This window comes from Vombatus ursinus, unplaced genomic scaffold (genome assembly GCF_900497805.2).
Source record: "Vombatus ursinus unplaced genomic scaffold, bare-nosed wombat genome assembly UNPS02009173.1, whole genome shotgun sequence".
In the NCBI taxonomy this organism is placed as follows: domain Eukaryota; kingdom Metazoa; phylum Chordata; class Mammalia; order Diprotodontia; family Vombatidae; genus Vombatus; species Vombatus ursinus.
The window spans coordinates 9,101,350-9,127,354 of NW_020948951.1; the positions used below are offsets into that span (position 1 = coordinate 9,101,350).

The 26,005-nt window shown below is 42.2% G+C and overlaps 1 protein-coding gene across 6 annotated transcripts in view; it reads left to right on the plus strand.

The window, feature by feature from the left end:
• Positions 1–9,110: 9,110 nt before the first annotated feature.
• TBXA2R (thromboxane A2 receptor) overlaps positions 9,111–26,005 on the plus strand; it is a 37,299-nt gene continuing 20,404 nt past the window's right edge. Inside the window, exons 1-3 of one of the 6 annotated variants that reach the window (XM_027851186.1) lie at positions 9,111–9,297; positions 10,007–10,053; positions 14,435–14,602. The gene's annotated coding sequence lies outside the window, so the exon portion shown is untranslated. Of the gene's footprint in view, positions 9,298–9,484; positions 9,690–9,740; positions 10,054–14,434; positions 14,603–26,005 lie in introns of those variants that run through there. The other 5 variants (XM_027851187.1, XM_027851188.1, XM_027851184.1 and 2 more) reach the window with 5 other exon arrangements.

The window sequence follows — 26,005 nt, forward strand, 5'->3', positions numbered from 1 at the left end:
TCTCTCTCTCTCTCTCTCTCTCTCTCTCTCTCTCTCTCTCTCACACACACACACACACACACACACACACACACACACATTCAACCCCAGAGGCTCCCTATCTAGCCTTCAGGATCAAATAGAAAATCCTGTTTGGCATTCAGAGTCCTTCATAACCCAGCCCCTTCCTACCCTACATTATTCCAGCCCTTTCCCCATACACATACCCCCACATACTCTACCATCCAGTGATGCTGGGCTCCTTGCTTTTCTGCACACAAGATATTCTATCTCCCATCTCCAGGCATCTTTACCAGCTGCCCTTCATGCCTGGAATTCTCTCCTCCCTTCTCTCTGGCTTCCCACCTCCTGGCCTTGGCTATCACCATTTTCCTCTGCCCTTCCTTCCTTCCTTTCTCCCTCTTCAGTCTTCTCCATCCTACAAGGCTTGACTTAAGCCCCACATTCCCAATGAAGCCTGCCCTGACCTCTTTCCTTTGCCCAAGCCTATTGGGTTATCTTCATCTCTGAGCCCATCCTGCCTTGTTGTTCTGGGCTAGGAGATGTGACATCTGGGAGTTCCAATACAGCCTCAGATACCTACCAGTTTTATGACCCTAGGCAAGCTATTTAACTTAGGGTTTTGATCTGCTTATCTTTAAAAGGCGATGTGAAACAAGCATTTTCTGTCTCCTGGCTTGTCTCTAGTCTCACTGATGTCCCACTTTCAGCAAAAAAAAAAAAAAAAGCATTCCCTAGTCCTCCTTAATCTTAGTGCTGTCCCTCTGAGACTGTACCCAATTTATCCCGTATTTATCTTGTTTGTCCATAGTTGTTTCGTATTGTCTCCTCCTTAGAATAGGAGCTGCTCAAGAGAAGGGACTGTCTCTTGCCTTTCTTTGTATCTGTAGTGTGCTTAGCACAGTGCCTGACACATAGTACGTGCTTAGTAACTGCTAGCGACAGACTGATTGACAAGTTCCATGGTATCCAGAAGTGAAAGTATACCATATAAGGATCTCTTGAAAAACTGGGAATGTTTAGTCTGGAAAGAGAAGGCTAAAAGGTCACATGATCATTGTCTTTAAATATCTGAAGGACTGTCATGGAAAAGAGGCATTGGAATTTGTCTGATTGGCTCCAGATGGGATAATTCAGAACAATGGATGGAAGTTCCAGAGAGGAAGGTTTTTGGCTCAACGTAGCAAAAAACTTTCTAACAACTAGAGCTATGCAAAAGTAGACTGTGTCACTTTGCTAGCTAATGAGTGCCCCATCTCTGGAGGTATTCAAGCAGAGACTGGACAATGTGTTTCCCATATCCAAAAGTATTCAAGCAGAGGTTGAATGCCAATCTGTCAAGGATACTATAGGTGGGATTTCTATTGAGAGAATGAGTTGGGCTAGATGCCCCCTTGAAGTCCCTCACAAACATCCTGCCCTCAAGGAGCTCCCAGTCTGGTTGGGGGTGACAGACCTCACAAGAATACGAACTCACTTTCATATAGCTCCTGAAATTTTACAAAGTGCCTTCTTCACCACCACCTTGTGAGACAGGAAACACATGTTTTCTCACCCCCATTTAAAGATAAGCACATCAAATACCTGAGTTAAATAGCTAGCCCAGGGTCATAAAGCTAGTAGGTATCTGAGGCAGTATTGGAACTCCCAGGTGTCATGTCTCCTAGTCCAGAAGAACAAGGCAGGATGGGCTCAGAGATGAAGATAACCCAATAGGCTTGGGCAAAGGAAAGAGGTCAGGACAGGCTTCTTTGGGAATGTAGCATTCAAGGTGTATGTGTCCTACCCTCATCTATACCTCTCTCCTTGCTGGTTGCCAGGGCAGAGGTCAGCAGGAACTGGTTGAGATACCCAGTGGTGTTTGGAGGAACAGAGGTGGAAGGAAGCCTATATAACCTTGTGGGAGGTTGATTCTCCAATGACACTTCCCAAGGCTCACCACTTAAAAACACAGAATGTCAGAAGGCAGAAGTCCATCTTAGAGAGCATCTAGTCCAAATCCCTTATTTCACAGAGAAGGGAAATGGTGCCCATAGAGGTGAAATGATTTTCCCAAGCCCATATTCCCTATAAGTATCAGAGCAAGAGAATGTCCTAAACCTTGGCTATTTCCACTATATCACATTTTACCTCCTCCCCCCAAAATAATAATAATAGTTTAATGTAACTAACATCTATAAAGCACTTTAAAGTTTACAGACCACTTTCTATATGTTTTATTATTACATAGGCACTAGGTGACAAAGTAGATAGAATGTTGGGCCTGCCTCATAGGGTTGTTGTGAGGATATATTTGTAAATATTTGTAAAGTGCTTAGCGATGTGGCTGGCACACACTATGTGCTACATAAATGTTTATTCCCTTCCCTCATTCCTTACATGTATTATCTTATCTGATCCTTACAATCACTTGGAGGTTGGTTTTATTATCATCATCATCATGATCATTATTATTATTCCCATTTTGTAGCAGAGGAAACTGAGGCAGACAAGGTCACACAGCTAGGAAGTGTCTGAAGCAGGATTTGAACTCAGGTCTTTATCCACTGTGTTACTTAGCTGCCAAGCATAATGGACTCCCAAAAAGATATAGGTGTCTGAAACAAGAAATGGATGGGGCTAGGGGGATGGGGAGTGGGGTTGTGCTCACAGAGACTGCTTCCCATTGGCTTGTTAAAAGCTTAGTTGAATTAATTTGGAGGAACAGCCTTCGTGGAGGAGGAGGAGAAGAGGCAGGAGAATTATGATTCCTAATAGGCCTAACCCTACTCTCATTCCTCCAGCCTGGATCTCTGTCTCTGCCCCTGATGACCTCACCCTCTGATTCATCCCCAAAGCAACAATTTGTCATTTCTCAGGAGCATGTGAATGGGCTGAGAGAAGAGGGCAGAAGACGAGAGCCAGAGCTTCTGGACTGGGCCCAGTGGAAGCAGGAGGGGGCCAGAGCCAGAGAAGCAGCAGGCAGAAAGGGGTCAATGAGTCCTGATCAAGTGGCACCCAGGCCTCCACAAGCAGCCCATCTTGCTGGGTTAAGACTAAGATCTGATGTTCTGTCTCCCATTGATGGGGACTAGGATCAATTATGGTGGAGGGGTTTCTCCCAGCTCACAAATGAAGGCTCAGAGGGTGGATGTTAACTCAGCCACGCCACACAGCTGTCTAGAACCCAGCTCTCTGATTCTCAGGCTAGGATTCTGTCTGCCACATCATCCTATTTTCCCTGCCTCCTCTCACCTCTCCCCTCTGTTCTTGAAATGGGACGAGATATTCTCTGATCTCTCCCCTTTTGGCATCTGTGTGTTCACAAATAGTTGGCAGCTTTCCCTCCTCCATCTGCCTATCCACCCCCACCCCAACCCTCCTGCCAATAGACCAGTTAGGTTAATCCTTCGTTACCATCCACTCTCCCACACCACATCCCTCATCCCCCTGGGAGAGAGGCTTTGTGGGTTGGACAGACAGTAAGGAGAGAAGAAAGGAAGACCTTAGCAAGGCTCTAGAATCAGAGGTTCCCAAAGTAGAAGCACTGAACGATTCAGGGTGGGGCAATAGTAGTTTGAAATGATACAATTTTTTAAAAAACCGCTAAAGGGTTAAAGAAAGTAGATTTCCAGGGGGGCACTGAGTAATTTTTTCAAAAGGGGCAGTAGGCCAAATAAGTTTGGGAACCTCTGCTGGGTGCTGGGCCAGCTATGGTCTGATGAAATTTCATTTAATTTACAATACCCTGAGCAGGTTGAAGACTAAGTTATAAGCCCAGGCTTAGCCGCTGACTCTGAACCTTTGACTTAGCCACAATCCAGAACCCAGACAGAGCCAGGAACACTGAATAAGAGCATGTGACTGACTCAGTGAAGTGGACCTCCACTGTTAGGAGACAGCTCAGAACCAGAGTCCTCCAGGAGCAGAACAAGAAGGTTGTCTTCATATACCGAGTTTGAACGGGTGTTCCTTACTGTATTGATCCAAGCAGGCTGAACCCCTACCACCTGATCACTTTGGAAAGACAGGGGCACTGACTTCAAGTACCTGAAGGAAGGGCTGCCATGAAGAAGAGGGCTGTCTTGTTCTGACGAGCCCCAGAAGGTAGAACCAGAAGCTGTGCGAGGCATTTCCCAGGAAACGGATTTCCTCCGGATGAAGGTGGTAGCTTCCTAACCATGAAAGCGTACTATAAAAAAAATGAGCAGCCTTGGGAGGTGGCGAGTTCACCGTCTCTAGAGATTTTCAAGCAGAAGGCAAAATGATAGACTACCAAATATCATGAAAGGATTTTGAATCAGAGGTCGGAGTTCAAATCTAGCTCTTCTCCTTGTTAGTCAAGTGCCCCTGGGGAAGTCACTTCCATACTCTCAGCCTCAGTTTCCTCATCTGTACAATGAGGAGGGGGAGTGGGTTGAATCTAGGGTCTCTAAGGTCCCTGCTGGCTCTGATGCTGAGATTAGGTAACAGGCAGAACACATTCATTTGCAACCTGTATTTGAATCAATCCAGAATTCTTAGCTTCATAAGAATTTAGAATTCTTGAGTCCTAGGCTCAGAGGTAGAAGGACCAGAGGGTTCAACTGATGGGCCAGTCAATCAATCAACAAGCATTTATAAAATGCCTAATGTGTACCAGGGGGAGTCGGGGGAGGAAGAAAGGCAAAACACAAAAAGCAGCTGCTGGGCTCAAGGAGATCATATACTAATGGGAACAGCTAGTCTAGCTCCCAAATGCCTAGCCTAGGGGTGTGGGGAGGGAGGCATGGGCAAAAAACCCCAGCTTAACTCTCCATGTGCCAAACCGTTTGGGGGAAGCAGCCAGATCTCCATTTTCATTCATTTCCTACCTAGGATAGCAGCCCACCCACCCTCAGAGAAGCCAGGGACCACAGAAAGTGCCTTGTTATCGGCAGTAGGGTCCCAGGGATCCCTGTCCATAGGATTTTCCCAGGAGGTCTCTGACCGGAGACAATGACATCAGTCTCAAGACTTGTTTTGAGCTTCCAGCTGCCTCCCAAGCCTTCCAGCCAGTGCTCCCCAACCCCACCCCCTCACCCCACCCTCATCCCCTCCCAGCTCTGCCAGAAACCTCAGCTAAGTCTGGCCTGTCAGAGCCACCCAGATCATCAATAATGTCAGGAACCTCAAGGGATGGGGGCCAGGAAGTTTTTTGCCCTGTGAGCCAGCCTCCTCCAGGCTTCTTAGCACTGCTTCTGTTGCTCCTGTTGGAACGCAGGAAATCGGGGTTCTTTGATTCAGAGGCATTCAGGTAAATGTTTAACAACCAGCTCTCCAAAAACTGCATGACCTACTTTTAATTTCAATCTGAAGTATTAGCATTTTCCCCATCACTTTCTTAGAACTATTCAATCAACAAAATAATAAACGAAGTGCTGATTTCGTAGCATTGGATGATTTCCAAGGTGTGAATACACCCACTGAAAATTTAGCAATCTGCTCTCAGAGCCGTACCAGCTGGGTCCTGCCCAACCCTGGTTCTTCCTCTCCTGGCTCTTCTGCAGAATTGCCTTGACCTTGGGCTAGTCTCTTCCCTTCTTCAAGCTTTCATTTTCCCAGGCTCAGGGGCTGGTCATAGGGTAAGAAAAAGTCCCAGAGCAAAAGGACTAGGCAAGAGAAGGCACTATGAAGATTGATGAGGGAAGTGGAAATGTTTAACCCACAGAGAAGAAGACTTAGCAGAGACAGGACATTCTCAGGGACTTGAAAGGCTGTCCTGAGGGAGTGCAATTTCCTTGTTATGCCTGGCCCCAGAAGGCAGAATGAGAAGCAAGGAGTAATGTAGTACAGGGGAATACTTCAGAGATTCAGAGCCAGAGGATGCAGATTGGAGGCCTCGCTCTGCCACTCCCTTATTCAAGGTGTAAGACAACCTCTCTGGGACTCAGTTTCCTCATCTGCAAAATGGAGAGGATAAGAAGAGACAAGGATGGTATTAGGTGACTTCTAAGGTCCCTTCTAACTTTAAACCTATAATCCTAACATACCAGTAGAAATGTTTTTATTGGAGGCAGCTGGGTGGCGCAGTGGATAGAGCACTGGCCCTGAAATCAGGATGACCTGAGTTCAAATCCAGCATCAGACCAAACACTTGACAATTACTGGCTGTGTGACCCTGGCCAAGTCACTTAACCCTAATTGCCTTTAAAAAAAAAAAAAGAAATGCTTTTGTTTTGCCATAAGAAAAAACTTACGAGAAATTTGGGCTGTCTAAAAGTGGATGGTCAGCCAGTGTAAGTAGTGATTCCCTTATCACTGGAGGTCTTTAGGTAGAAGCTAGAAGCTGAAGCTGAGATACTCTGGCCACATAATGAGAAAACAGGACTCATTGGAAAAGACCCTGATGTTGGGAAAGGTTGAAGGCCAAAGGAAAGGGGGACGGCAGAGGATGAAATGGATAGATATTGTCAATGAACATGAACGTGAACTTGGACAGACTTCAGGAGATAATGGAGGATAGAATGGCATGAAGAGTTGGACAAGACTGAATGATTGAACAACAATAAAAAATAATCCAGGTAAGAAGTGAAATAGGGTGATGGATTGCTATGAGTGGAGAGAAGAGGAACGTTACAGGAGATATTTTGGTGGTAGAATCAACACAACTTGTCAGCTAATTTCATTGTGGAAGGGGGAGGGGGGAGAGTCAACGATGAAGCCAAGGTTGCAAACCTGAGTCATGGAAAGACAATGGTGTCCTGAACATAAATGGAGATGTTTGGAAAGAGAGTGGGTTAGGGGAGGGAAAAGATACGTCTGTTTTTGATATGTTGAGTTTGGGATACTTATGGGATATCCAATTGGAGGTGTCCAACAGGCCATTGGTGATGAAACATGGAGCTCAGGAGAAAGACTAGGCCTGGATATATGGATCTGGGAGTCATCTACATGGAGAAGATAATAGAACTTCTAGGAAGGAAGGCCAGAAAGAATCACAGACAAGCAGGACTGCTTTGAAAGTTATATGTTGATTTTATATAGATTTTGAAAGAAAAGCAAGCTATACATGATGAATTTAAAGTTTCATGTCCAATCCTTTTTCTGTTTTACTGTATGTATAGAAGTATTCATTTTATATGGTTTTGATTAAATTCAGAAGAAATTTTTAAAAATTGAACTGTGGGAGTTAATGAGATCACAAAGAATGCAGTTGTAGAGAAAGAAAACAAAAGGGCTTTGGAGGATGCCCGAAGTTAGGGAGCAGGACACAGATGATGATGCAACAAAGGATCCTGGAAAGTAATGGGGAGAGAGGTCAAAGGAGAACTAGGAGAGGAATGTAAGAAAACCCAAGAGGAAAGAGTATCTAGGAGAGGAGGGTGATCAATAGTGTCTAAAGCAGGAAAGAGGTCAGGAAGGAGAAGTACTGAGAAAATGCCATCTAATTTAGAAAATAAGACATCATACTTCATAGATTAAGATCATGGAGGCCACTGAGTTCACAGATGGGAGATGTTTGTAAGGGGAAGGAGTTAGTAAATGGAGAAAGACAGGAGACTAGAAGTAAAGGGAGGGCAGCTACCAGAGGAGACAGGAGGAGATGTGAACAAAGGGCACACCTTGACCTGGACGAGAAGGGCCACTTCCTTGTCAGAGATGGAGCATAGGGAGTTTTCCCATATGACCTACTGCCTGCCCTAATCTGACCTGAAACTGGGGCCTGGCCCCACCCCAGGCTGCACTCCCCAAGCCTGGGCCTCCCAAAAGGGCTTCCTGTTGTTGAAGTTTTATCTCCCGGATGCACCAGGCTCCCCAAGTACCAGGTTCCTGCCTGAAAACAAGCCTAATCCTATGCCCCTAGAGAGTAGAGGACCCAAGAGGAAGAGATGGCCATGTACAGTTGGGGCTTTGAGGGAGGGATGAGGCCAAGAGAGGCTCCCCCTCCCATCAAGCTGATTCTCCCCCGGAAGCATCCTACATGTCCCTCAAACCGATCTAGAACTCTAACCCCAGGATGGGCTGGGGCTGGGGCAGGAACCCTGGAGACCTTGCTCTCCCAGAGGGACCCAGGCTGCAAACAGATCTAGGCCCCTGAGAAATCTTCCTTCCCCACTGGGGGAGCTGGAGAGTCTGGGGCCCAGATGTAGCTTGGACAGGCATGCCAAGGAAGGTGGCTATAGTCCATCCAATTCCCATCCCAAACCTGGGTCGAGGCAGAGCTGGTGACAGGCTAACCCTGGGGAACCATCTCTGACCCTCAGAGGTTCAGACGCATGGTCAAGGTTGAGCAAATCCAGCCTAGACTGAGAGGCCATTTCTCTATTTCCCTCTTCTGCCTTCTTTCCTGCTTGTCCACTTCTGATAATCCTATTGCCTTCCCCAGAGATGTCTGCTTCCTGAAGAAACTAGCCTGGTCAGTCCATTTCAGGAGATGGAACTTCTAATCTTCCCTCTTCCCCAGCCCTGGCTGCCCCAGTTTCCCTTCTTGCACGTGCCCCTCCTCCACTCTAGTCAGTGACCTCCTGCTTGGAATGGGGTGAGGGCTGGGGTGAAGGCAGCAATTTTGCCTTCTTCAGGGGGCACTCTATCAGAATTTTACCAGCCAGGGATCCACATTCCTGAGTCCTTTACTTGGTTCTCATCTGAGGGAAAATGGATTTCTAAGGAGTGGGTGGGGACAGGAGATGAGAAAAATCTTCCCTACTTAAGAGCCTGAAAAGTCTCTGGATTTAAGGATCCTCCTACTGGGCTGAAACAGAAACCAGAGACAGAAAGCCCAAGGTAAAGATGGACACACAGGGAAACTGAGGCAGAGACAGAGAAAATGAGGCAGAAACAGAGAAGCAGGATTACTAAGAGAGTGCCTCGCATAGGCCATCACACATTGTAAGAGTTTAACAAATAATCATCAAATCAGAGAGAGAGAGAGAGAGAAACTGAGGCAGAGGCAGAGAAACATAAAACCAATGAAAGACAGAGACTAAGAGAAATTGAGATAGAAAGATAGAAACAGAAGCAGAGAACTGACTCTCCCTGCCGTCTCAGCACAGCTAGACAGGAAGGGACTATTTATAACTCTCACTACCAACCCTTATCCCAGCTGGGAGGCCCGGAAACGACCCCCATTAGCCTATGGGACTTACCCCTCCCTGCCTAGGCTGGGGCCCTAAGGTGGGGAACCTCCCTGCCCATGCCCCATGAACACCTCCTACATCAAGCTCCAGTGTCCCTGGACAGCCTCAGACCCCTCCTCCTCTATACCTGTTGACCCAGCTACCTTGTGGTTTCTTTCCTCATAGACCTGGGAGGACAGCTCCCCCCTAGCCCCCCAACCTCACAGGAAGCACATCTAAGGTAAGGAGTGGGGGGAAGGTTGTTTGACTCTAAATGGTTTTGATTGAATGTCCTCGAACCCATTCCTGCAGCTCCCTGTCACGAACCCCTGGAGCCAGCCCCCAACATCTTGGGCTCCACAGCCCTGACCCCTCTGCCCTGTTCCCTTCCTTCCTTCCTGTCCACCCAACCAGTAGTAAACTCAGCCTAACCCCAGTAATGAGGGAACTATTTTTAGGTTGTCTTGGCCTCATAGCCCATCTCAGGCAATGGAATCTCTTTCTCTAAGTTCCCCGGGCCCAATTCCATCTGTCTGCTTGGTTAGCAGCCCTTCCCCTGGGATTTGCACCTCAGTTTCCCTATGACCCACAGTATTCCATCTACAGGAAGAGATATCAAGGCGCTAGCTAGGCGTGAGTGCTTATTCCCATCCTCCTCTCCTCTCCCCCCACCCTCTCAAGCTGCGTCAGGCTTCCCCACCCCAAGTCCTGGCCCTCTGCACTCTCTGACTGACCCCTGACCCCTGTCCAGAGACAGCACTCCTGAGCCTGAAAGGGTTAACCCCCATGCGCTTCTCCATCCCCAGCTCTCCTCCCCTTCTCCTCCCTGCTCCCTCTCTGTCTGTCTCTGTGTCTGTCTCTCCGACACTTTCAGTCACATCCGCCTGCAGGGGCACAGCTCCCCCAGCTCATACATCCCCAGACTGTGCAGATCTTTCTGATTTCCCCAGGATATCTCCGTCTGCCCTGGCCAGGCTCTCCGGATCCCCTGCTCCAGGTGAGTGAACTTAAGGTCCCAGACTGGAGCTGATTTTTCTCTCTCAGTATTTATTTCCCCCAACAACCACCCGCCCCCCTTTGCCATTCTCTTCCCTCCCCCCCCCCACCCCTCCCCCTTGTCTACCCACTCCTACCACTGCAGGCAGGAGCAGGGGCTCCTGGCTGGACCGGCATGGGCTGCAAGTGACTGGAAAGGGAGCACAGCTGTTCCCACCAGAATCCCACCAGTTCCACCACTAGCACCAACACGCCTGGCCTCTAGTCTAGCCTTTTATGGAAGAGATAGAAGAGGTCTTTGGGAAAATAAATCTAGTGACTGGGAAATGGGGGGTAAGGGAGGAGATGGGCGACAGGCTTGGTCAATGGCCCATGGAGGCCCCCCTCACCTCTGTCCTCCTAGGCTGCCCCAGAGACAGACCTGGGCTGGGCTGATTTGAACCCTCGTGGGGAAATAGAGAAACACCAGCTGCTCTAGCTTAACACACAGCCTGATTGGAACCATATGTGAGATGGGTGTGACTGTGAGCAATTGTATGATTCAGAATTGTGCATGTGTATGATTTGTGGTACTGCATGGGGATGATAACATGTGATGCACACTATATAAAACTGTGAAATTGTGTGACCGCGTGTGATTGTGTGGCTGTGGATTGTGTAATATGGTGGCCAAGGTTGCAGTTCTGTGCGACCATTTGTGATTGTGTGTCACTGAATGCTATGTGTCCTGGGTCACTTGTTTCTTGCCTCTGGTTCAATGTCAACAGTTTTTTTGCGGTTCTTCATTTTCACACGTCCATCACTTTCAGTGCCTCTTTGAGTGTGTGTTCTGAGAAGGAGGGTGGGTGAGCAGTTGTGTGTGTAGACATTTGAGATCACAGGAGAAACAGAGCGGTACCCGTGAGATGAACAGAGAAGCTCAGGAAGCAAATCATAAGATGTTCCATATGGTTCAGTTATTATTTTGTGTAACATATCACACGTGTATTGTGTTCCATAGAAGGAAAATACATTGGGGCGGTGTTTGACAAGGGGTGTACGTGTTAGCACATGCACACACGTGTACAGCTGTGTCTGGTGTGCATAGGTATCCACGTGGATGCATGCATGTGCAGGGTACCTGCTTCACAAACAGGAAGAGTAAAAAGGAAGCCCACGAGGTGTGAGGTGTGACCGAGGCGTGGCTGGGGCAGGGTCGAGAAATAGGATCCCCATTGTCAATCAGTGAATCACCAAGAGCCACCAGCTCCACTGCTGAGGGCCACTGACAGGCTCCCACGGACCTGGAGCTGCAAGGGACCTTCCATTTTATAGAAGAGGAAACTGAGGCTCAGAGGTTAAGGGACTTTCCCACAGTCACAGAGGTAGTAAGTGAAAGAGGCAGGCATTGGGGAATAAATAACAACAACAGCAAAAACAACAATGATATGTAGTATTTATATGTAGCTTTAAGGTTTACCAAGCACTGTCTACGTTATCTAATTTGAATCGTCAATCAGAGATTAGATCTTCTAATCAGACCTTGGTCCTTTTGTTCAGGAAACCACAGAGATAAGACTCTGAAGACCTGTCTCAGTGTAACTGGGGAGATGACATCACACCCAGAGAGTTTAGAATCCCCCCCAAAAAAAGCTGTGCAGGGCCTTAAAACAAAATGTCGGGGCTGGGAGGGGCCTTAGAACACAGGGTGGCAGAGTTGGGAGGGATCTTAGAACACAGAATGCAGAGCTTTGAGAGGTCTCAAAACACAGGATGGCAGAGCTAAGAGCAACCTCAAAGCAATGAATGGCAGATTTGGAAGAGACCCTAGCAAATATAATGTCAGAGATAGAAAGAACCTTAAAACACAGAAAGTGATAGCTGGACAAAACCTTAGGAGATAATCCAGTTCAATCCCCTCAATCAATAACGAAACTGAGGCCCAGAGAAAGAAAGTGCCCTGCCTAAGATCACACAGAAACTTGAACTTGAGATTGACCTAGGCCAATATAGAGTCAACTGGGAGATCCTTAAATCCCAATTGAAAGGTAAGGCCCACAGGTGCTCAGAGAAGGAAGACAGGAGGGAAAGACAAACTGAAGTCATAAGGGAAGACTTCTGAGAGAAAAGAGGTTTTGTCTACTCAGTGAAGAATAATTATGTTTTAGCTAGAAGGAAAAAGAGCTTTCCAGACAGAGGACAAGTTAGAAAGATGGAATGAAGCCCTTTTGCCTGTTGAAAATCTATAGTGGTGGGAGGTAGACAAGCCAGGGTGGATGGTTGGAGGAAAGGCCCCAGAGTGCATTGCCAATAAGGTTGGCTGCAGCTCTTGTATAGGTGGGACTCAGATAGGAGGAAAATCCCCCAGCCTCATAAATGGTAAAGTCTCAGTCTCCAAAGCAGACTCTAGCATCAGGGGCTCCTATCCCACTCACTCCCTTTCTCTATGTGCCCCTACCCAGGGTCTAAAGAAAAAAGTGATATCAGTGATAACCACTGAGCTCTAAGGCCTTTTTAAGCTCCAGAGCTGTAGGAGTGTCCCTCTCTTCTGGTTCCATTCAGAGTCCAGTTTCCCCATCCCTTCTCAGATGGTGATTCCTTGTTTCAACTCCTTCCCCAGAGAATAGTGCTTTTATGAGTCTATGGTTCTGGAATCACAGAATCTCAGAGCTAGTTGGAGAGCTTGGAGGACCACTGATCCAAACCCCTACCTGAGTAAGAATCCTCTTCACAGCCTCCTATCCCCACCTGTGGTTCAGCAGGACTCAAACAAATAATCCATTTAATAACAATTCATTAAAATATTCCCTGGCAAAAGCAGTTCCCAAGACAGTTAAAAGAATTCAGGAAAATAAAAGTCATTGGCAAGATATTTAAATGTAGATGCTGATGTGGTTAACTCACATCTCCCCGTTCTGCTAGTAGTTCACAACCTCAGCACCAAGTGGTTATCTGGCCTACAGCATGGGTTCATAACCCTTTTCTGTGTCCTGGACCCTGTTGGCAATTAAAATATAAAATAAAATACATAGCATTAGAGAGGAAACCAATTATATTGAAATACAGCTGTCAAAAAATATTTAAGTTCTCAGACCTCAAGTTAAGAACCCCTACAAGGTGAGAAGAAATTGATTACCTCATGAAGTGGCCCCATTGTACCTTGAGACACTATGAACTGTTTGGAAGTTCTTCCATATATGGAACTGAAAAATGCCTCTTTTCAACTCTGCCTCTGTTGGGCTGAATCGTTTCCCCAGGGGCCAGGCAGAACATGTCTGTCTTTCACAGGGCAGCCCTTTGAAAAGATACTTGAAGAAAGCACTCATGTGGCTACTAAACTTTCTCTTCTCCAAGCTAAATACCCCCTATTCTTTCAAAGGATCTTCCTAAGATGTGGTTTCTAGTTCCTTTCTCTATTCTAGTCATTGTCCTCTGGAAGCTTCTAGCTCGTCAATGGCCCTTCTAAAATGTGGTGCCCGGTGCTTCAGATGGGGTCTGATCAGGGCAGCGAATAGAGGAACTTTCCCCTCCTTTCTTCTGTTGCCTTAGATATAGCCTAAAGTCAAAGCTAGAAGACCTCCGGTTAAGTGCAGAGAAACACAACCCTAGCAGCTGGCTACTTAAGATGATCAATTTTTTGACCACAGACACCCATGAAACAGATCAAATCCAAAATGGCCCTCAGTCCCTTGTAGTCCCCTTGTACTTCCATGCTGATGGTGGCAGAGTTGGTGGAAAAGGGACAGAGGTTGCTAAAAATTCCTATTTTTAGTCTACCTACTAATTGTTGGCACAGAAGATGTGATGTCTTTGATTAACAACCAAGAAGTTGGCCTGCTACTGAAAGAACTAAAGCACATCTTCAACAGCCACAAATTATAAATGAAACTAGAATACTTAAGATACTATAGCTAAAAATAATAGTTGAAATTTATATATCGAAATTTTTATATCATTAATAGATATTGCTGAATATATATAAAAATAATAGTTGAAATATATATATACATATATATGTATGTATGTATGTATGTATGTATGTATGTATGTATAGGTTTGCAAAGGGCTTTGCACACATTACCTCATTTGGTCCAAAGAACAACCCATTAAGGTAGGTACTGTTATTATCCCCATTTTACAGATGAGGAAATTAAGGATTAGAAAGGTTAAATGATTTGCCAAGGGTCACACAATGATTGTGTCTGAGCTAGGAGGTGAACTCAAGTCTTGCCGATGCAAAGTTTCACTCTCTATCCACTACACTATGTGGTAAATTGGAAAGATGGCTCTCAGGCTCTCTTCAGAAGAGGCAAATAAAGAGCTCGACAAAGTTGGTTTCAACATGGGCCCAAGGAAAATGAAAAACAGCCTTTCATGAAACATTGGGTCATCCTGAATTGCAGAGCTTCTGATGAAAAGAGTCTACCTCGAAGTTCATTCATCAACATCTGCTGACAAAGATAAAAAAGGAAAGAAACTCCACAAGGAACTAGACAAGATCCCCAAACCAAGTCAACACATCCTTGGATATGCCTTGACTTCAATGTAAAGGTGGACGAAGGAGTGAAAAGGTAAAAATATACTGAAAAGATGGTCAGGTTGAGAAAGTATCAGCTCAAGGCTTGTAGATTAGTCAGAAGGCTCACATGTATATAGCTTGAATATTTTCTTCAAGAGAAGATTCAAAAAATGTAGGAAATAGTGAGAATCAAATAACACAACAAAAAGTAAGTGTGATTTCATTTTAACAGACAGGAAAGTTCTGTTTATTGACATCAGACTAATTTCTGATCTGTACACAGCCAGATCATTATCTGGTTAAAAACAAAAGCCAAAATTCATTGCAGATTAGAAGAAAGAACAGAAAAGAAAATAGTGCATGAAATTCCAATAGTTCCAACCGACTGTATTTAAACAAGTTAAAAAATAGGAAATGTATAAAAGTAAAGACATTACCAATATCACTACTCATTAGAGAAGTTCAAGCAATGTGAAACAGTTGCCACAGTGAAGAGCACAAATGAGCCTAGAGACTTCTCCAGTAAAAAAAAAAAAAACAGCTGATGTCTTAGAGATCTGGACAGCAAGGACAACACCAGATTATAATAAAAACCCTTTCACCAAACATTGTGAAGGAGGATAATGGAAAAATTAGAAATAATATCACTTTACACACTAGCCTGCAAAAAGCATGGCGTGTGACTCCATAATCAGAGAAAGTAGAAATGGCATTGAAGAAAATGAACACAGAAAGAGGCTACACTTGACTAAATAAACACAGAAGAAATCCCCACTAGAGACAACACAAACCTAACTACAGAAATTATACAAAGACTGTATAAAATTAGCATTTCCATATACAAAGTAGATCAGAAGAGGATTGTAACACGAATCTGCAAATTGCTATAATGTACAACTTGCTTTTCCTTTTAAGCAAAGAATAATTCAACATGTAACTAACTTATTGCAATCCTGTTTCTCTGTTTCCTTTTGGCCCTTTTGTTCTCTTCTGTGCATTTTAAAAACTGCTTCAATGACCCCCTTTTTTTTCCTTCCCTCTTTCCTTCCTTCCTTTATTTCTTTCTTTCTTTTCTTTTACATACTTATCATTAATCTCCCTGTTCCTCCCACACCCCTCACCCAAATTGGGTATACAGACTCAAGCAAAATAAATTCCCACATTGGTCTTGTTAGAAAATGTATGTCTCATTTTGCACCTTGAATCCATCACCTCTCTGTCAGAAAATGGGTAGTAGGTTTCGTAATCAATCCTCTGGAATAGTGTTTGATCATTTCACTGATCAGAGTTCTTGAGTTCTTTCAAATTTGTCTTTACAATGTGGTTGTTATTGTATAAATTGTTCTCTGGTTCTGCTCCCTTTTCTCTGCATCAGTTCGTACAAATCCTCCCAGATTTCTCAGAAACCATCCTTTTCAGTAATATTCCATTACATTCATTTGGTCAATCATTCTCCAGTTGATGGGCACCTTCTTAGTTTTTCTGATATAATAAAAAAAAAAAGAGTTGCTACAAATATTTTTTAATAGATGGGGTTTTTTTTTGATGTCTTTGAGCTATATGACTAGTAGCAGTATAGCTGAGTCAAAGGGTACACACAATTTAGTAGCTTTTTAGATATAGTTCCAAATTGCTTTCCAGAATGGCTAGACCAACTCACAGGTACGCCAACAGTCCATTTAGTTTGCCTGTTTTCCTGCAGCCCTTCCAATAATTGTCAGAGTTGCTTTAATTTTTGTTTCCCTATTTATTAGTAATTTGGAGCATTTTTTCATATGCTTGTTGATAGTTTTGATTTCTTTGAGACATGATTATTCATATCTTTTAACAATTTATTTATTAGCAAATAGTTCTCTTTATATGTTGTTGTTGTTTGTTCATTTGTTCTCAAAGAGGACAATGACATCGTGAGGGTGATGTCTTGACTTTTGTGTGAATTGGATTTAAATGAGGCAGAGCTGCACAAAGTTGTCAGCCTCACTCTCTCAATCACCTCCTTATATATTTGGGATATGAGGCCTTTATCAGAGACACTTGTTGCAAAGGTTTTTTTTTTCCCCAGATAACTATTTCCCTTCTAATTTTAAGTATATTGATTTTGTTTGTGAAAAAAAAAAGCCTTTTTACTTATATATCATCAAAACTGTTCTTTTTTATCTTCTTTGATCCTCTTTATCCCTTGTTTGGTCATGAATTCTTTCCCTAACCACAGGTGTGAAAAATATTTCCTTCCTTGTTTCTCTAATTAGTTCGTGATGTGATGTTTTATATCTAGGTCATGTATCTATTTGGAGTTTATCTTAGTATATTGTGTGAGACATTGGTCTACACCTAATTTCTGCCAGACGGCTTTCCAGTTTCCAAGCAGCTGTGTCAAATAATGAGTTCTTATCCCAGGAATTGGAGTCTTCAGGTTTATCAAACACCATGCTAACATGTTGGTTGCTCTTTTGTTTCCATATGTCTTGTACATAATCTGTTTCACTGATCAATCTCATTTTGTTTTAGTCTGTATAAAATAATTTTGATGATTACTGAGTAGTATTGTTTGAGATCTGGCCCCTTTCCCTCCTACTTTCTTATTATGTGCCTTGAGAATTTTTTGCCTTTTGTTCATTATTATTTTTTTCTAGCACTCTGAAGTAATTCTTTAGTAATTTGATTGGTATAGCAATCAATAAGCAAATTAGCTGAGGTCGTATTGTGATGTTTATTCCATTGACAGGATATATATGTGTATGTATGTATGTATATATATATATATACATACAAACATAAATGAATAATTATTCATCTCTAGTTTGATCTATATTTATTTCTATAAAAAACATTTTTTAAAAGTGCTCATAGTTCCTATATGTGTCTTGATAGGTAGTTTTCTAGATATTTTATACATTCTGTAGTTTTCTAAATGGAATTTCTCTATCTTTTCCTGCAGGGTTTTGTTGGTAATACGTTGGTAAGATGTTGATGAGTTTTGTGGGTTTATTTTATAATTTGCAACTTTACTAAAGTTACTGTTTCAATTGATTTTTAGTTGACTCTTTGGAGTTTACTGGATAAATCATCATATTATCTGCAAAAAAAACCTGGTAATTTTGTTTCTTCTTTGTGCATGTTTATTCCCTCAATTTATTTTTTCTTGTCTTATTGCTATAGCAAGCATTTCTAAAACTCTGTGAAATAATAATGGTGATAATGGATATCTTTGTTTTACCCTTGGTTGTACTGGAAAGACCTCTAGCCTTTCTCTATTATATACAATGTTGGCACTTGGTTTTAGAAAGATATTATTAAGAAAAGGTGCATTTATTCCTGTGATTTAGTGAGCTCTTTTTAACAGAAATAGGTTTTGAATTTTGTCAAAAGTTTTTTTTTTTTCAGTATCTATTGAGGTAATCACAATTTTACTGGTATTCTGGTAATGTCTGTTTTATTTATAGTTTACCTAATATTGATTCAACTCTGTATTTCTACCACAAATCTACCTTAGTTCTACTGTATAACATTTTAAATATGTTGTTATCTCCTTTTCACTACATTTCATTTAATATTTTTATGTCAATAGTCACTAGCATATTGGCCTATAGTTTTATTTTTAATTTAAATTTATTTTTTCAATCAGCAAAAACTGTCCTTTTCTTTCTCCCATTCTACCATTCTCCCAAGTAAGAAGGAAAGAAAAACAAAACCTGTTACAAACATGTATAATTAAGCAATTGACATTGGCCATGTCCAAAAAATTTCTAGTTATATACTCTGAATCTTTCACTTCTCTTTCAGGAGGTAGGCAGCATTTTCATCATGAATTGTAGTTGGTCATTATGCTAATCAGATGCTAAGGCTTTCAAAGTTGTTTGTTTTTATGATATTGTATTATTGTATAAATTGTTCTGGTTCTATTTACTTCATTCTGTATCAGTTCTTACAAATCTTCCCAGGTTTCTCTGAACCTATTCTCTTCATTATTTCTTACAGCACAATAATATTCCATCCCATTTATATACTATAATTTTTGAGCCATTCTCTAATTGATGGGCACTCCCTCAGTTTCCAATTCTATGCCACCACAAAAAAAAAAAAGTTGCTGTAAATAGTTTGTTACATTCTTAGAGTTTCTTTTGCTCACAACTCATCCTTCCCTTAATCTAACCTCCTCCTTATTCCTTCTTCCTTTTCAGTTTTCCCTCCCATTTCACTATTTAGTGAAATGTATTCCTGTACTGAACTGTGTGTTTTATTTGACCAGTTCAGATGAAAGTGAGATTCAAGTGTCACCCACTCCCCCACCCCTTCCTCCTTGTTTGTATAGACTTCTGCTTGTGAACGCCAATTAAGTGAGATAATTTTCCCTAACCTTCTCCCTTCCCCTCCCCTGCCCTAGGTTATTCCTCTTATCTCCTTTCCATTATTTTTTTAAGATGATCAAGACACAACAGAACCACTATCAGGCCTTCTGTCTAATTAGATAGTTTATCCTAGTTTAATCCCTTGTGGATGTTCACTCATGTTTACTTTTTTATGTTTCTCTTGACTCCTGTGTTTGCACTTCAAATTTTCTCTGCAACTCCATTATTTTCATTAGGAATACTTGGGAGCCCTCTGTTTCATTAGAGGTACATTTCCCCCCTGTAGAATCATATTTAATTTTGCTGGATATTATTCTTGGTTATAAGCCTATATCCTTTGCCTTCTAGATTATTATATTCAAAGTTCTCTACTCCTTAATAGTAGTGGCTGCTAAAGCATGTGTGATCTTGACTATGGATTCTCAGTACTTGAATTATTTTTTCTCACTGCTTACAGTATTTTTTCTTTGACTTGGAAAGTGGATTAATGTTCCTTAGCATTTTCATCTTGGGTTTGTTTTTTTTTTTTTTTCAGGAGGTGGCCGGTAGAGTCTTGCTATTTTTTTTTTTTAGCAAACAGTATTTTTTTTTCCAATTCCATGTAAAGATAATTTTCAACATTCTTTTTTGTAAGATTTTGAGTTACAAATTTTCCTCATTTCCCTCTCTCCTCCCCAAGATAGCAAGCAATCTAATATAGGTTATACATATACAATCATGTTAAACACATTTCCTCATTAGTCATGTTGTGAAAGAAGAAACAGAAAAGGAAAAAAACCACCAAAAAAACCTGAAAATAGTATGCTTCCATCTGCGTTCAGACTATCAGTTCTTTCTCTGGATGTGGACAGCATTTTCCATCAAGAGTCTCTTGGAATTGTCTTGGATCATTGCATCGCTGAGAAGAGCCAAGTCTATCAACGCTAGTCATCACACAATGTTGTTACTGTATACAATGTTCTCCTGGTTCAACTCACTTCACTCAGCATCAGTCTATACAAGTCTTTCCAGGTTTTTCTGAAGTCTGCCTGCTCATCATTTCCTATAGCACAATAGCATTCCATTACATTCATATATCATCACTTGTTCAGTCATTCCCCAATTGATGGGCATCCCCTCAATTCCCAATTCTTTGCCACCACAGAAAGAGCTGCTATAAATATTTGTGTACATGTGAGTCCTTTACCTGTAGCAGAGTCTTTGACTACACTTTCTCTACACTTCAAAGACTAGTATTGATCTTATCATAAACATTATTGAAAAGGGATTACCAGAAGGGACCTCAGAGATTCTTTCTATTTTCACTTTGTCCCCAGGTTCTAAGAAATCTGGGTAGTTTCTTTTATGATTTCTTGAAATATGATGTCTAGTCTTTTTTTTTTTTTTTGGTCATAGCTTTCAGGTAGTCCAGTTAAATTATTTCTCTTTAATCTATTTTGCAAGTCAGTTGCTTTTACTATGACATATCTTATATTTTTGTCTATTTAAAAAAAAAAACTTTCTTGTTCAACCCTCAAATGGATGGAGGAGCTTACAGGTATTCCTCTTTTATTGTCTTTATTACTGTCCCTTGTGGCGCATTTTTTTAGAGCTTTACTGGGTTGTTTATGTGGTCTTGGGGCTCAGGCTTTAACACACTTCCAGAAGTCACTGGGATTGATGTTCAAGATAATAAAAGATAACAAAAAACCTTAAAAGTTATAAATAGTATTACCTCCCAAAATAATAGGAATAAGGCATGTCACTACTATAGAAGTGTATTAAAAACTTCCTTTTTAGTTCAACTGAAAAAGAAATAAGTATTGCTGTAGTTTAAAGTCTTTTCTAGACTTTTCCTTCTAAGAAAATTTGTAAGAGGTTAAGAATCAAGACTAAGGTAGAAGGAGGAATATTTAATTCTTTCTAAAGATCATTGCCTTCCCATCTGAAATGACTGGGTTATAACCCTCTCTTTTTTTTTTTTTTCTTTTTAGTGAGGCAATTGGGGTTAAATGACTAGTAACTTGCCCAGGGTCACACGGCTAGAAAGTGTCACGTGTCTGAGGCTGGATTTGAACTCAGGTCCTCCTGACTCCAAGGCCAGAGCTCTATCTACTGCACCACCTAAGCTGCCCCCTGGGTTATAACCTTCTTGAGGGCAACACCTTATCCATACAGAAATGATCAATATATTAAAGAATAAATCTTTTCTTCCTTAGGAGGAGTAGTCAAGGAGGGAACTGAGTCGTTCAAAAGATTAAATGACTTTTCTAATTCATTATTGTTCTGGAATGTTAACCCCAAATCTTAACATATTGTTACCTTTTCCTCATTCAATATTTCTATGTGTCACCTCAAATTGTCTTGGGGAAAAGAAATGTCCAAGAGCACAGTAGGGACTATGTCAGTTTGGACATTTCTATCTCCAAATAAGAAATCCTCAGATAGAGAATAACATTAAATTAACCAGAAATTGTTTCTGACAAACATGCCTAAAACCTAGAATACAGTACAGAATTGGTATTTTTCTTTGATGATACCAACCTACTTTTTCATCTGTAAAATCTTTATGAGTGGTCTAGGGCACCCAGGATGGGTATTCTTGACAAAAAGAAAGGAGCCAATTGGCTGTCAGATACAATATTCTACAGCAGACATCTTTACAGTGACATGATTGACTGAGAGATGTTTAAAAAGGGGGGGGGGATCTTTTGACTCCGTTGAACAAAATGAAGTCTTGAAATTTCCGCCATAAACAAGGGCTCTTCCATGCCCATGTTCAGATCACATAAGGCCTCAGGATACCCAAAGTGTTTCTTTTGCACCATCCATAAATTTGATAAGTATGTCATCTGTGCATTCATCTAAGTTATTGATAAAAATGGTGAACAGAATAGGACCAAGGAGATTCCTGTAACACTCAACTAGAAACCTCTATCCAGGATGACATCAACTAACTCATCCCTCCTCTTTGGGTCCAGTTATTCAATGAAGAATGAACCTCTCCAAACTGTACTATTATCCAACTCACATTAGTGAGTTGTGGCACAACTTGTCCATGAGGATATTATGAGTTTGTCAAATGCCTTGCTGAAACCCAGATATCTGATTTATTCCTTTTTAATCAAATATATTTGTACATTACCACATTCAATTCATGGAGTCACATATTACCGAATATCACTAAAACATGTTTGCAGTTACCTCCTTGAGTTAAAATCCCTAGTTCACCATATCACCCACACTCTTTCCTTTTGTGTATAGACATCTGGGGTCATGATGGACATTGTCATCTGTAAACTCGGCCTCTGTTCTGTTATTCTTATTCCTTTGTCATACCTGATGCTTTCTGTGGTATCTTGCTCCACAGATGTAGGTAAATAGGTCCATCCCTTCCTCTTCCTACATTTTCAGTTCAAATCCCTTTGAATCAAATCAGTAACATTCAAGCCCTCATTAAATGCACTTCACTCCTGGCTTCTCATTCCTGTATTTTAAATCCGAATCTTGTTCTCAGACACCATCTCCTTCACCAGCTACTCGCTCCCCATATCTTTTTTCTTTAGCCACCTTCAGCAGCAACAAAAATACCATCTGTGACCCCAAGGTCTTTAATTTCTCGCCCAGGACTCCAGCAATAATTTTGAGGCTCCTTTTGGTGATGTCATATGTCCCTAGGTGAATTACCATAAATGGGTAAAGGTTTTAGACTTTAGGTAGGTCTCAAGAAACTTTCTGTCCTACCCATAATATAACACCCAGAAAGAGATCTTATTTCCCAGTTACTCATGTCTGGGCCATATATAGCTGCCTTACCTCATGGCATCACCAAACATCAAGAGCTATTCTTTCATAACGATAGCCAGCATTTATATTGTGCCTTAAGGTTTGCAATGTACTTTGCATGTTATCTCATTTGATCCTCCCTGTGAGGTAGATACTATTATTATCCCCATTTTATAGATGAAGTTACTGAGGCACAGAGAAGTTAAGAGTGATTTTCCATGGGTTACACAACTAGGAAGCATCAGAGGCAAGACCCCAGTCCTCTCCAGCTCTTATTCATAATTCTATTGACAAGACAATCAACTGGTCTTAATTAGAGAGGATGGGAAGTTAAGAAGGACTTTTTTTTTTTTAAATAGCAGGCTCTCTTCTTATCCAGATCTGCTTTCACTGAACTCTAATTAGCAAATTCCTGCTAGAGTCTTAACCTAAACAGTAGTTGCCTTCAACTTATCAGGAGTCTTGCTAAAGGAATGTTACAGTCTGACTTTATCAGACTCCTCCTTCTCTTTCCCATCTCTAGATACTGTGTACGTGCATCTTGCTTCTTCCCTGTCTTCTGTGGCACAAAGGTTCTAGTTAGGAGTCTGTGATTCCAAGATTCTATGTTTCCAGAATTCTTGGTATTCTAAGGTAAGATTCTAACTTAGACTCCAATCCCAAGGAAGAAAAATAAAGGAGATCCTAGGTTACCCAGTTCAACAGAGACAGAGGTGGGACAAGCCTTTCAGGTTAGGGCTCTTTTGCAACAGCAGACAAGAGGCCCAGGGGGTCTGGGCCCCAGATTCACTAGCCAGAGGCTGTTCTAGATTCCTTAGAAGGAACTAGGACATATATTTTGCTGAGCTCCCTGCGTTTCCCTTCTTCCCTTAGTGATCCCCACCTTGGCCCTGGGGTGTCCCTGTGTCTCTGTCCCAAAATTGCTAGTTACAGATCTGCCATTGAAACCAGACCATCTCTCTCCCATTCGTCCATCCCCTTCTCCTTTCTATTCCCACGACCTCACTCTGGCATCCTAATCTCCTAGTCCAGATCCCCTGGCCCTGGACCCAGACTCCTTCTGGCATTGACAGTACTGAAAGTCGGAGAATTTTAGAAGTCCTGAGAGTCCCCAGTTCCCAAGATGGCGGATGATGTGCATTGTTCCTTGGAAGAAGTCCTGGTTGTCTCTTCCCCTTTGGAAGGGGGAAGACTTCCAGCACCTTTCAGCATCTACATTTCCTACTTTCTGCCTCAGAATCATAGACTCGTGCCTTGGAGTATTCTTAGCGAATAGAACCCCTTCACTGTAGAGATTGGGAAACAAGTCTAGTGACTTGCCCAAGGTGATAAGGCTCAGACCAGACTCAGGTTTCCTGAGCTATTTCTGATACTCTGAGTGGAAAAGTTTGGTTAGGAAGAGAGGGAGAGAGAGAGAGGAAGAGAGAGAGAGAGAGAAAGAGGGGGGGGGGACCCTGAACCGATTCAACTCTGCTCTAACTCCTAGCTATTCTACCCATCTAGGTAGTCAGGTGGCACAGTGGATAGGGTATTAGGCCTAGAGTCAGGAAGACCTGAGTCCACATCTAGCCTCAGATACTCCCTAGCTGTGTGACCCTCAGAAATTCACTTAGCCTCTATTTGCCTTAGTTTCCTCAACTATAAAATAGAGATAATAATAGCACCTACCTCCTAAGGTTACTGTGAGGATCAAATAAGATAACATTTGTGAAATGTTTAGCACAGTGCCTGGCATGTAGTAGATGCTTAATAAATGTTTGTTCTTCATCCCTGGAGACTCCAGTTTTGGAAAAAGATTAAGGGTGGGCAGATATCTGGAGACCAAGAAGATAACATTCCTTTCAGCCTGGAACAAACAAGCAAGAATCAGGGAGATAATGATACCAAAGAACCAGAAAGACCCAAAGGTCTTAGGATGTTTATATATATATATATATATATATATATAATTAATATCTTTTGTTTTTAACATCATCTAACTTTCACCCTGTCTTACTCCTCTCCCCCTCCCAGAGAGACATTCCACATAGTAATTTTTTTAAAAGAAAAACAGTCAGCAAAACTGATCAATAAATCAAAAAACCTGAAAGTATATGCATCGGACCAATGGACTGCTCACCTCTGCAAAGGAGTGGGGAAAGGTGTCCTCTCTTATCTCTTCTTAGGGACACTGGCTTGTTCTTTGTCGTTCTGCAGCATTCACTTTTGATTGTTTGGTGGTGGTGGCTATTTTCATTTACATTGTTGTCTTCACTGTGTATTCTGCTTTCTTGGCTATCCTTTCTTCACTCTGTCTCTGTTCATGTAAGTCTTCCCATGCTTCTCAGTATGCATCCTATTCTTCATTTCTAAGAGCACAGAAATATGGATAGAGCACCAGACCTGTAGTCAGAAAGACTCATCTTCCTGAGTTCAAATCTGGCCTTAGATACCCACTAGCAGTGTGACCTTGGGTAGGTCACTTAAACCTGTTTACCTCAGTTTCCTCATCTGTAAAATGACCTGGATAAGAAAATGGCAAACCACACCAGTATCTTTGCCAAGAAAACCCCAAATGGGGTCACAAAGAGTCAGACACAACTGAAACACTAACCAACAGCAAATATGTTATATTCATGTACCACCATTTGTTTACTCCTCAATCGATGGGCATTTATCTACCTTCCAGTTCTTTTTTTTTCCAGTTTTTTTTACTATCACAAAAAGTGTTGCTTAAATATCTATATATGGGTTTTTTTTTTTATCAATAATCAGATAATCCTAGGATGGAGTGACAGAGAGGTTAAGGACTAGGCAGGGACCATGGACAGAGATGAGACTAGACCCATTTGTTTTTTGAATATCTCTAAGCCTTTCCCAGGTCCCTGGGAAGGGGTATCAAAGAAAGGAAGGGACCCAAGCCATTACACCCAACTCCCACCTTGAGCACTGGCTCAGCAAACCCTTGGAGGCAGGAGAAGTGAGGCCATAGCAAATATGCTCTGCTTGCCATAACCCCAATACTACCCCTCACCCTAGATGATTAGGGGCAGGGAGACAGGAACTTGGAACCACCTGCAGAGAACTTAAAACCACTAGCTAGGGATGCCCACGCATGCCCAGTTCAAGTTCTCAGCCTAGCCCAACCAGGTCACAGGCCAGCTGGCATCTGTACTATTTGTCTTATTTGTGCTAGTATGCCCCTCAATATGTGTGTATGTGTGCATATCCGGTGTTTGTCTATCTTGTACATTTCCTTATTTGCCAACAAGAGTGTCCATACATTAGCATGCCCATCTTTTGTGTATATGTGTATGTTTATATGGTCTGTCTGTGTATTCACATCCTCTCTCTCTCTCTCT